The 12553-nt window shown below is 41.7% G+C and overlaps 1 protein-coding gene across 2 annotated transcripts in view; it reads left to right on the top strand.

The window, feature by feature from the left end:
* The window catches only part of LOC148188577 (uncharacterized), a 68777-nt gene that overhangs the window by 48839 nt on the left and 7385 nt on the right, over positions 1–12553 (top strand). The window lies entirely within an intron of this gene.

Here is a 12553-nt window from a genome sequence, read left to right on the forward strand (position 1 = left end):
CAGAAACAAAAAAAAAAAAACAAAAACAGACCAGAAGTGAACATCAGACTCATGAAAGTCTGGTTGTTGTTTGTTGGACTCATCCCAAACACCCTTTGTGCTCCTAGTATTATGTCATTACTGGCAGCATTTCAACTGGATGCAACTTATCATGCAGACACAACAGGTTTCGCCACCTCAACTGATGGCGACAGTCCGCGTATCATGTTGCTGCAGATGGACGTTACATGATAATTGTCTGGGCCCCCTCCTAAAAGCTGCAGGAAACTTATTTGGGGTGTTCCATTCACATGTTTTTTTGCGTTATATTGTGGTTGTATTTTATTCTTTATCACTATTTCTTTGAAAAAAAATGATGAAATTAAATGAAATAACATAGTGAATGGTTCTGTCTGCCGCTTTCTCAGCTGATCATGGCGTTTGATGTGACTTTTGGCGACGGGTATTTGACGACTTCTTCCATTTAAAGGCACAATATTATGACCTTCTTCACTGTTGTCGTTTGTTTCTTTTTTAACTTTTGACCCCACCCTGTAGTGCCATCTATTGGCTATATTCATGCCATCATAAAGGATGCATAGAAATATTAGGGCAGTGAAACAGACATATCTATTTTTGTACGTAAAGAGAACATAAATGAGCCTCAAGTCTGAGCCCAACCTCCTGAGGAAACCCATTTCGGCTATTTGTATTAGCAGTCTCATTCTTTGGTCATTAACCAAAGCTCAGGACCACAGGTGAGAGTCACGCTGTAAAAAAGTATAACTCTAAAAGAAAATGAAACAGAATTACACTGGTTCATATTAAGACAACTTAAAACCAGAACATACACAGAACCCCAAAACAGGCAAGGTATGTTTAATATGTGCCCTATGGAGCCAGTGCAGAAAAAAGAAATGCTGCACCCAAAAGTCTCAGGGCAAATATGAACTGCATGTGTCCCAAAACACAACATTAATTAAGCTCACCTTGAGAAACTGCGAGTGCAGCAGCTTTTAGGAGAGTGGAGTTGTTTCTTTGGTTTCTTCTGGATGACGTCTGCTTACCTGAAAAAAAATGTATCATAAAAAAAGATAGACTCCTAAAACGTGACTTGTGTCAATACTCAAAAACTCGGACATTGCAAATCTAAGAGTGTGTTATTGTACTAAATATTCTGTTGAGTAATGGTCATGAATATGACAAATGAAAAGATAAACTCAACGTGAAGTATTAAATAAAACAAAGACAGCGTGAATTTATTAAGTGAATTTATGTACCATGATTCAAAGTGGCTGACTAAACACTGTTAAAGTCCAACAATTTGAGTTTTGGCTGTTTTGGTAAATGCTTCATTGAACTGATGTAGTTAGAACTGCTGCGACGTCCGGGATGTCACCAAAAGCACATGGTGGGAATACGCTTTAAAAGCACTTGTTTCGGCAAACAAAGCACATTGCAGCCAACTTCGAGACGTCAACAAACGCACGTTTAAGATTAAGCAACCAAGGCATGAATAGTTATGTTTAGGAAAAAGAGGCACATGGTAAGATGAAAAAAAACTTTCAACATTCAGACGGGAAGTGAACACTGGACTCCTGCATGTGGACGTGACAGATTGTGTCCAACCGTGTTCCCAACTGGTGCTGCCCGTTGGCGTATCATACAACCATGAAAGGTGGCTTTTGCCGTTGGTATATACACCAAAATCACATTGAAGCATTGATATTTGATGACTTCGGAATAAAAACAGGCTCGATAATGTAAACATATATATATTTTTTTAAGATATCAGGTCAGGTCAGTTTATCCGACGTAGGCAAGTGCATGCTATGAGAACAATCTGATCTACAAATATTTCCAAACTTGATTTATGGTTTTCCTGTTTCCAAGGAAAATGAAGGTAGTGAGTCACATTGCTATGATTGTGATTCTCAGTGTCATTCATTAACACAGGTTACAGGTTACACTATGTGAACACCTGTAACAAGTAACAATCAGAATCAGAATCAGAAAAAGATTTATTGCCAGGTATAGTTAACACAATACGAGGAATTTCTTCTGGTGGGTTGGTGCAACATAAATATAGAAAAAGAAAACAGATAAAATAGAAGATACAAATATAAAATATAAAATATAAAAAGTACGAGTCTTACAGTGCAAAACAAAACAAGTAACACAAGTAACAGTGTAACAGTGCAAGAAACAGAACCATGGAATTAAGTTATATACAAGAATGTTTGGAGTGCAAGATATATATTGATATTTACATTGAAATTCACATTTATACAGGTTTGAGTGCAACTTTATGGTGTGGATGTGCCACATGACCAGCAGCAGTGTCGGTGATGTGCATTAATGAACACGTTAATGTAACGTACAGTCTATGAGGAGAGTGTGTCAGTGGGGGACCTGGGCCTTGTTTATGAGGCTGGTGGCAGACGGGAAGAAACTGTTCTTGTGGCGTGAGGTTCTGGTCTTGATGGACCGAAGCCTCCTGCCAGAGGGGAGTGATTGAAAGAGTTTGTGTCCAGGGTGGGAGGGATCGGCCACAATCTTACCTGCACGCCTCAGAGTCCTGGAGGCGTACAGGTCCTGGAGGGAGGGCAGACTGCGGCCAATGACCTTCTCAGCAGAGCGGATGATACGCTGCAGCCTGCGCTTGTCCTTGGCAGTAGCTGCAGCGTACCAGATGGTGATGGAGGAGGTGAGGATGGACTCGATGATGGAGGTGTAGAAGTGCACCATCATCTTCACTGGCAGGTTGAACTTCCTCAGCTGCCGCAGGAAGTACATCCTCTGTTGGGCTTTTTTGGTCAGAGAGCTGATGTTCAGCTCCCACTTGAGGTCCTGGGTGATGATGGTGCCCAGGAAGCAGAAGGACTCCACCGTGACCACTGGAGAGACTCTCAGGGTGATGGGGGTGAGTGGGGCTGTGTTCCCTCTGAAGTCTACTATCATCTCCACTGTCTTCAGAGCGTTGAGCTCCAGATTGTTCAAGCTGCACCAGGACACCAGACGGTCTGTCTCCCTCCTGTAGGCGGACTCATCTCCATCAGAGATGAGCCCAATGAGGGTCGTGTCGTCCGCGAACTTCAGGAGCTTGACAGACTGGTGACTGGAGGTGCAGCTGTTGGTGTACAGGGAGAATAGCAGAGGGGAAAGAACACAGCCCTGAGGGGATCCAGTGCTGATAGTCCGGGAGTCAGAGATGTGTTTTCCCAGCTTTACATGCTGCCTCCTGTCAGACAGGAAGTCTGTGATCCACCTGCAAGTGGAGTCTGGCACGTTCAGCTGGGAGAGCTTGTCCTGCAGGAGAGCTGGGATGATTGTGTTGAAGGCAGAGCTGAAATCCACAAACAGGATCCTGGCATAGGATCCTGGGGAGTCCAGGTGCTGGAGGATGAAATGCAAGGCCAGGTTAACTGCATCATCTAAAGACCTGTTGGCTCTGTAGGCAAACTGAAGGGGGTCCAGGTGTGAGTCAGTAATGTCTTTGATGTGTGGAAGCATGAGGCGCTCAAATGACTTCATAACCACAGAGGTCAAGGCGACGGGTCTGTAGTCATTGAGACCTGTTGTCCTCAGCTTCTTGGGAACAGGGATGATTGTGGAGGCCTTGAAGCAGGCCGGTACGTGGCATGTCTCCAGTGAGGTGTTGAAAATGTCTGTGAACACTGACAGCTGATCAGCACAGTGCTTCAGGGTGGATGGAGAGACAGAGTCCGGCCCACTTGCTTTGCGGGGGTTCTGCCCGCAAAGACATGAGTGGGAGGAATAAGGTTGCTTTGATGTCAGGATTAACCTCAGATTCCCAGTACCCCTCCCTCTTAGTATCAGTTTGACGAAGAAAACTCTGCTCGTCGGCCATCAATAACAGGCTGCAGTTTACTGGGTAATCTCCTTGTGAAACTAAGTGCATGATTCAGAAAAGCTTTGTACACAACTGTTCCTGGATATCGGAAGTACTCATGGTCGGAGACTTCCTAAATTGAATGAATGAGAGGCTTTCTTAACAAATCAAACCTAGTTAAGGATCCACAGTAAGTGCTATAGTAGACAGTAAGTGCTTTCCAAAGAAAGGACTCTGACTGTTAAGTGCTCTTTAATAAGGACACAAAGTGACTGGATGACTGGAAGTGCTTCCAAACAGCTGCCACGCATTTTCTGTCTGGCTTCAACCAATTTTACTTGTGGTGTTTTTAACACTTTATGTCACTGGAGGAGAAATGTTCATCATTCACTTTACAAAATAATTCAGCGTTGATTAATGTGAGTGTTATTTCTGATCTCTCAGAAAACTCATAGCACAGGAGACAATATCAGAAACTAACGTGTGTGTGTGTGTGTGTGTGTGTGTGTGTGTGTGTGTGTGTGTGAGATTAGCCTGTTCTCATTCTAACGTCATCAAAAACCTCCGCTTTTGCAGCGATTTCAGTGTAAGATCCTGACACCAAAACCCACCCTCCATGGCTGTATGATGTGCCGCCTGGCAGCATCAGCTGAAAAGCAGACAGATAGAACCTGTTGTGTCCACATGACATGCCACTGGATGGCGTCAGGTTTTAACACTACAAGTTACAATGTAACATAAGGAGCACAAAGTTCCCTATAGGGTATGCGGGAGGGGTTTGATGGATCCAACCAACCCCAGACTTTCACCTGGGAGGTGGGTGTTCACTTCCTCTCTGAGTTGCTATGACAACGGCAGCACATGTAGATGCAGCAGCTGAGGGGTTGCTTAAAAAAAAAGAAAAAGGAAAAAAAAAGATCAGGTTTAATGGCTAAAAAAGTTTTTGTGTTTGCTTTTCTTTCTTTATTTTTAAATCTGGTTGTTTACTTGTAATTTTCTGCTATTCTGGGCCAGGTTTTTGTAAGCTGCCCGTTGACTTCTCCCCATGTTTTTGTAAGAAATCAAACCATTTAAAGAGTTAATAGTTTGTTAGTGTGCAGCAGGATCTGCCCTGTTGCCACATAAGGCATGCACTGTTGTATTTGTTGGAAGTCAGATCGTATGGAAAGAACCACCTCTGTGCTATTTTGTAATTCAGATGTAATGTGGTATGACTCTTGTAGTCATCCCTTTACTTGATGGTATAAAGTGACTTCATTGAATTGACATGCAGTGAGCCTGTTGATGTGAGAAAAATTCCCCTCCATGCTGTTCAAATAGTATGAGCCACAACAGAGCACCCACTGTCTAGATTAAAAAAAATGGAAAAGTCAACATTTGTCATAGGATGTCCATTGTAATGAACAAAAAAACGTTTCAGCGTGGTTGGTGTGTAAGTCAAGAAAAACCCTCTCACCATCCACACAAGCATTAGTCAAAGAAATTAGGGAGCATAACAAACGTCATTTGTGGGTTGCCAATTTGTATGATATCATATGACACGTTGTATCAGGACACAGTTTTGTAGTAGGACACTGAGACAGGCGGGTGTCTCCTACAGATTTGCGTAAAACTTAAGCAATATTTTCGAAATGTCGATTAAAAAACAGATGAGATGACTGCATTTTCATTAAGTGATGTTATGTGAATTATCCTCTCACAGTCACTTTCCAGGAATCATGGTGATAGATGTTCAAAACATTAGCAGGTTTATTTCTATTGCAGCCTCCAAACTAGCCGTCATTATTTACAATTGAAGTAGACGTATGCGTGATATGCGAGCGATAATGGAAAGACAAGCTCCTTATATGTGGAAGCGGCCACATATGGTGATAGTCTGGGATTTGATAGTCCACGATTTCACAGAGAAATTATGGATTCACTCTCAACCTTTGTAGACTTATATGATACAATAACAGCTCTTGTAGTGCCTGCTGCGTCATTTTCGTATCACCTGAAATGCCACCTCATGCGAGCGTAAAAACTTTTTTGTGATAAATTAGACTTTTTTTCAAATCAATGTGTTTTCATTAGTTGTATTTTATATCTGCATTTTCAGTTAGCACGATTTGAGGGTTGATGGAAACCTACTTATTGAAAGTTTGTGTTTTGAACTTTCATACAAGGTGTCCCGTTTTAATTAAAAAATAGTTCCAAACTGGAAGTTGCGCTGAGGTTATCTAGCCATCAGCCTGAGCCTCCTTGCAGCATCAAAATACAAACTTAATCTGGCCAAATTATAGACTAACATGGGACTCTAACCTGAGCCTGTTCCCAGATAGACGGCACCTGTAGCAGCAGTATGATGTGACACTGGATGCCGTCAGGTTGTAACAATGTTAAATAAAGAGCGTGAGGGTCCTGGATAAAGACTTTTGGCTCTTACAAACACCACAGCATTAAAACAATGAGAATATAATTTACATGTAAACACACATAAATGGTATTAACTTTTTTTTATATTTCAAAAAATGAGCATTGAGTGTTTGGCCACGGAGTGGACGTCACATCGTGGCCTTCTGGTCACTACCAAAACACATAAATTGTCAATAAAACGTCAAAGTAAAAAACATACATTTGCTCTTTTCCTAGAATATGTATGATCAGTACTTTCTTATTTGCAAGAAAGACTCTGAATGGACTATTTAATGTGGACATGTAACCATGTGGCCAATTGTGTCATAACCACGTTGCAGTTTTTGGTGTCCGACCAGGACACACGTCACTGTGAGATCAGTGTTCACGGGGAACATTTAGTTCCCGCCGCTGTCACTGTGTTGTGTAAAGCCAGTCAGTCATGTGGGAGAATTATAGTTTGGGAAAAAGCTATTCCTCAGTCTGGAGGTTTGGGTGCAGACGGTCATATAATATCCAGACGAAATGAGTTCAGAAAGTTGTTGGCATGATATTGTTTGGTCATTATGGACGCTGGTGGTTTTTCTGAGGCAGCATGTGCTGTGAGCTGTATTCCCATGATCCTCTGTGCTCTGGAGACGACCCCCTGAAGAGCCTGTGGGATTGACATTTAGTACTCACAGGCATTACTGCCTGATGTCTGGAATTTGTCATGATAAACATTATTATTATTACTCAAACATTATTATATACTCAAGATAAACAGAACTTTGTGTTATCTTTAAGGAGTCTGGGGCTCAGGTTTAACTGAGAGGTGCCAAAATCAGAGTGAAAACAGATGTCTTGATATGGTTGACTGCAACATGACCATGGTTTCATTCACATGGCTTGTTGGGATTGGGTGAAAGCTATTGACTATCACCGTATTATGTTTTCCTTGGAAGTCAAAGTAGCTGTTTTTTTGAAGAGCTCAAGGTGTCTTTTATAAGTTGTATTTGGGGTACACTAAAGGGAAGCTGCTCAGCCTTGCAGACGATTTTTATGCCTCCGGTTATAGCCGAGGCTGAAGGCAATATGGTTTCAGGTCATTCATCCACCAATTCTTATGAAGACAATATCTCAAGAAAGCTGTGATGGGATTCCTGCAAATTTAGCACAAACATCCACTGGATGTACTGATTCAATTTTAATGGTCATAGGTCAAAGTCACTGTGACTTGTCTGTCTCATTAGGCAGGTTTCCTTCACAGAGTGGCGCAAAACTTGAGCGATGTTTTCGAAATGTCGATAAAACACACAGCAAGATGATTGCATTTCCATTGAGTGATGTTATGCGACTTCTCCTCTCGCAGTGACATTCGAGTAACCATGGTGATGGATGTTAAAACATTAGCAGGTTTATTTCTATTTCAGCCATCACACCAGCCGCCATTATTTCCAATCGAAGGTGACGTAGGCATGTTATGCGAGTGATAATGGAAAAGCAAGCCCCTTACACATCGGAGCGATCAGGTATGAGGGATTTCTGGGAAATTGTGGATTCAAAACTTCCAGATGATCCACTCAACTTTTGAGTTGAGTTATGCGATGCAATAACACCTCGTAGTGCCTGCTGCATCATGTGCGAGGGAGCCAGTTCCTATAAACTGGCTCCCTGTGCAAGTTCAGGGTAGTGGCTGAGACAGTTTGTGTTAGCAAAACCACTATCCACAGATGTGTGTATGGTGTATACCAGGCTATAAGCACAAAACTGATGAGGCAGTGCATTGCTTTGTCCAATGTTGTACGCCATTTGACCAATAAAAGTGAAAAAAGTGTTTCCATTACAGTTTTGCAAAATGTGCCTTTTTCCTATTGCCTGAAATATCACCTCATGCGAACATAAAAATGTTTTTGTTTGTTTCGAAAGTGACGTGTTTTAGGTTCCCAGTAAGTGATATCTCAAGAACACCTTGAGGGAATTTCTTCAAATTTAACAAAAACATTCACTTAGACTCTATAATCAGCTGATTCAAATTTTGTGTGCAAAGGTCAAGGCCACTCTGGGAGGGAGTTTCCTTACATTTGTCACAAACCTCCACTTGGACTCAGGAATGAACTGATTAGAATCTGGTGGTCAAAGGTCACAGTGACCTCATGAAACACTTTTTTCGCCATTACTCAGTGTCATACATCGGGAGCATAAGGAGAGACATTTGTTTAGATGCTAAATTGGTGACACTATTTTTGGGTGTCCACCTTTAAACTGTGCTGATTGTAGAGATCCTCTGTGCTGCCAGGTTAAGATGTGTGTGATGCATCCATGTTTTCACAAACATGGATGTAAACTGTAAGCGTGACTTAACTGATGCAGGATCACATGGAATCACAGTAATGCTGTTCTCCAGTGGCCACTCATGGTATTGCAATGAAAAAAAAACCCCAGCAGACCAAAAAGCATTTTCCTCAAAGATCTCCAGTGTAAAAGAGACAGCTGTAAAACTGTTGACAGGACATGTCAAACAGGTCAATAATGATTCTTTCTACCATTCATTTTCAAGCCACGGAGGTTTTATATTTGTTATATTTTCCTGCAGTCAAGAAAATGTGAAGCAATTCAATTTTTAGAAAAGCAACAAACAAAATTGACAGTAGCCTACTTACAAAAACAGTGTTTTGTTGTTTTTTCTTCCTCACTATATTAGATGACATAGAGAAAGAGCCAGCCAAAAAACGATACAGGATGTCTGAGAAACTAGAAGATAAGATTAATGTTTCTCTGAAAGGCTGAACAGGAAGTGTTTGTGCAAGAGTTATTGAATCTGTCAGAATTAGGGATAATCTGTTCAAGTTGTGCTGGAAGTTTTAACTTACAAAGTAAGTCAGCATTAACTAAAGTCTGTACTGAACATTCTGCTGGAGACATTTGTTTATAATGCAGGCATAAACAATGATCGAGTGCTTTGCGTGCTCTATCTAATCCAAAAACACTGTCGACAAAAAACTGTGATTCAGTAAGTTTTAATTGCCCAGTAAAGGCTCGCGAGATTACTTTATATGGTGTTAGTTTCATCCTGAAAGTATCATTTTCTGTGTGTGTGTCCCTTTAGCCTCCTACAGACTTTGATATCTCTGCAATCTTTGACGTTGAGTGCCAGTTTCACTCTGTGTAACACGTTCTCCCTCTGAACTTATCACACAGACCTTCAGTGTCAATCTGTGACGTTACAGGTATCCTTGTGCGTCAGCAGTTTACGTTCTAGGATGCCAGAGCATAAGCAAATGCACATGTGGTGGGATGAAGCAACACAGTCCCTCACATACACAGGAAGCGAAACTCCAAACTCCTCGTTCTCCTCATATTACGTGGTTATCAGCAGTGTTATTACCTGACGCTGCCCCTCAGCATCTCAGGTGCATGTGACCGGCCCCATTCTCATGTCACGCCGCCAGTGCGCATTGCATGTGGCGTACAGCACTGGCGTACAGTCGGACGGTAAGATAACAGCACTGCCGGTTCTGTCCGACGTCGTTATCATCTGACAGATCCGTGCATGTTGCATGTGGATGTGGAAGGTGGCTTTTGCGTCACACTTGTTCGCTGAAAGTACGAACAGAACGGCGCTCTTTGCAAAGTTCGAAATGACAACGGGTTGCTCTGTGACATGAATCTAATAAACTTGGATAGGACATCAGGTTTGATGTATGCAGACAATGACATCACCTACATCCAGCAACGTCAGTAAATAAGAATATAATGTTATTAGCATGCGTCATCCATCTACGCTGTTGTAGTGCTCGGAGAAAAATGTAGACAAACATGAATGGAGCCCTCGCTATAGAGCAGTTTATGTGTGTCAGCAAAAGTCAGAAGAGGAGGAGGAGAATGTGGATGCAGTCCTGGCAAGGGAAAAGAGGCCAGCTTTGCATGCAAATTTTGCAATGAGAGCAGTAAACACTGTAAAACTTCATTTATAAGCCTGGTCCCAGTTAGAGGCCCAATCCCCTTTTTACTACCCTGGTGTTGCTACACATTTTGACAGATTTGTGGTTACCATGCAGTTCATTTTTTTAGAAGTTATTAAGATGAATAAAACTGTGTTGTTGGCTACCTGCTTGACTAAACATTAGTAAACTGCTCAGATTACTATACACGGTTAGCTTGGTATCTGCAGGGTCTTAAAAGTATTTTAAAAACTTGAATTTTAGATTCTCAAATTAAAACCTTAGAAAGTCTTAAATTCCTCGGCAAAGTCTTTGTTTACAAAGGTCTTGAATTTTTTACTTGTCCTCTCACAGTGATGTTGCTCAGTATGCATCCTGCTGTGTTTTGGATGTTATTATCAGATTGTCAGTGATGGTTAGCGTTTTCACGCTTATCCGATGCCTGCCTGCCTGCCGTCATCTCCGGCTCTCTGCTCTGTGGACCATGATGGCGGCGTTGGCAGCTCAGCACAGAGTTGAGCTGCCAATGGAGATCCCAAGACAATAACCTCACATCTTTGGATTCATAAAATGTACATGTGTAACGTAGCACAGATGTCCATTTGGACTCATTTTAGACCAAAGATATCACCATTTTTTTTCACGTTGGACATCTTTCCTCTGGGATAGCCCAAAAACTGCACAGTGTTTGCTGTGCTTCAGAGTAGTGTTTCATATTGCCTCTGTCCTGTAGCAGTGTTTTTTTCTCTTGTATGTAAATGGAGATAAAGGCTGCACTCCAGCTGAGTCCTAATGCATAACAACAAGACATGCTGGCTGGAGCAGCACCAAATGGCACCCACGCCATGTGTGAAGGTAAAGTCCTGTAACTGATGAGCTGATTTCTGACATCGTCAACGTGTTTCTCAGAAGCCTTTTATATTAAAGGGAAAGTTCACTCAAAAGTAAAAAATGAGTGATTAACTGTTCACCCTCATGCCGATAGAAAGTCAGAGGAAGTCTTATTGTCCACAAAACACTGCCAGAGGTTCACAGAGAAAAAGCGTTGAACTCATCTCCCAAACAATTGAAGCAAATGGTGACCAGGATTAAACGTTAAAAAGGATTACGTTAAAAAAAATACATAACAAAAGCACAAACTGTCTCCATACTGCTCATCCGAAGTGTCAGAAGTGTCCTGAAGCCCTGACATGCAAAGTTGTTTTGAAAAACGGCACTTGCGTCATGTTTTTAGCCGTATTGTTGCCTGTAGCTTCCTGGTGTGGAAGCCATGATCACGTATGTGCTCTCGTGTGAGACCTGTGAGAGCTCACGGTGTCTGCGTGCTAATGTGTACATGCTATCTGCGAGAGTCTGTGCTCTAGCAGGTGAGCTAGAGCTACCTGTATTTTTAGCTGTATTTTTTAATGTATGAATCCTGGTAACCATTTGCTTTAACTGTTTTTGACATGTGTTCATCACCTTTTCCTATAAAGCTCCAGCAGTGTTTTTCGGACAATAAAACTTCCCCTGATTTCCCATCTGCATTACGGTGAGTAATGACTGAACTTCCCTTTAAACGTCCTGTAATGAGGACTTGAAGGGCGAGGGCGACGTGGCCTGCTTTCCTTTCTGTTGTCCACAGATTGAACAGGGCAGCTTTCTGCACTTTGTCCTGCACTGATATCAAGTCTCTGGAGGTTCTTATGTCATATTTCCAATGTCCCTCCATGTTGATGCAGACATCGCTGCACTGAAGGAATGAAAGGCCCCATTTCCTGACTGAAAATTACAGAAAATGTGAGCAATTTATGCTACGCCTCCTTTAACAGAGAAGTCTTCCTACATCAGGAAGCCTGCCAGTGTCTAGATGTCCTACCAGGGAGAATATTTCCGTTAGGCGTGGTGGTTGAAAATCGTTGGCCTGATAGGAACTGCAGGAGAGATATAGAGTTGCCAAGAGATACAGACAAAGTTCAAGACTCTTTCCATGGAACTTTTGCCAATGGCTATTTTAGGTCATTTTTATGGTAAATACCCAACTTGTTTTTTTAATTATATCACCAACTGGTTTCAGGACCTACGTTTTGAAGCTTCATGTTTGGTATTTTCACCATCTTGGATTTTTGGAGCCAGAAGTGAACATATTTGTAGGAGAAGTCAGAGCTAACCCCTCTAACATCTTAAAAGGACTCTAGTTTAAGACTCATGGCACTTCATTTATTAACTGCATTTCACTTTGTAAATATAATTTTTTGTCAATTGTTCATTTCTATCAACTTTGCATCACAGTCTTGAACATTTTGATCAATTATGCAATCTTTGTTTTTTTATCTTTTTTGTGTTTTTATGAATGATTATAGTAATTTAATAGGGGAGGTATATCCATAAGCCATTTTTGGCTTCTAAGCTGGATATAAAGATG

Source organism: Plectropomus leopardus, chromosome 10 (assembly GCF_026936395.1).
Source record: "Plectropomus leopardus strain MGB_pleo_1.0 chromosome 10, ASM2693639v1, whole genome shotgun sequence".
Lineage (NCBI taxonomy): Eukaryota > Metazoa > Chordata > Actinopteri > Perciformes > Serranidae > Plectropomus > Plectropomus leopardus.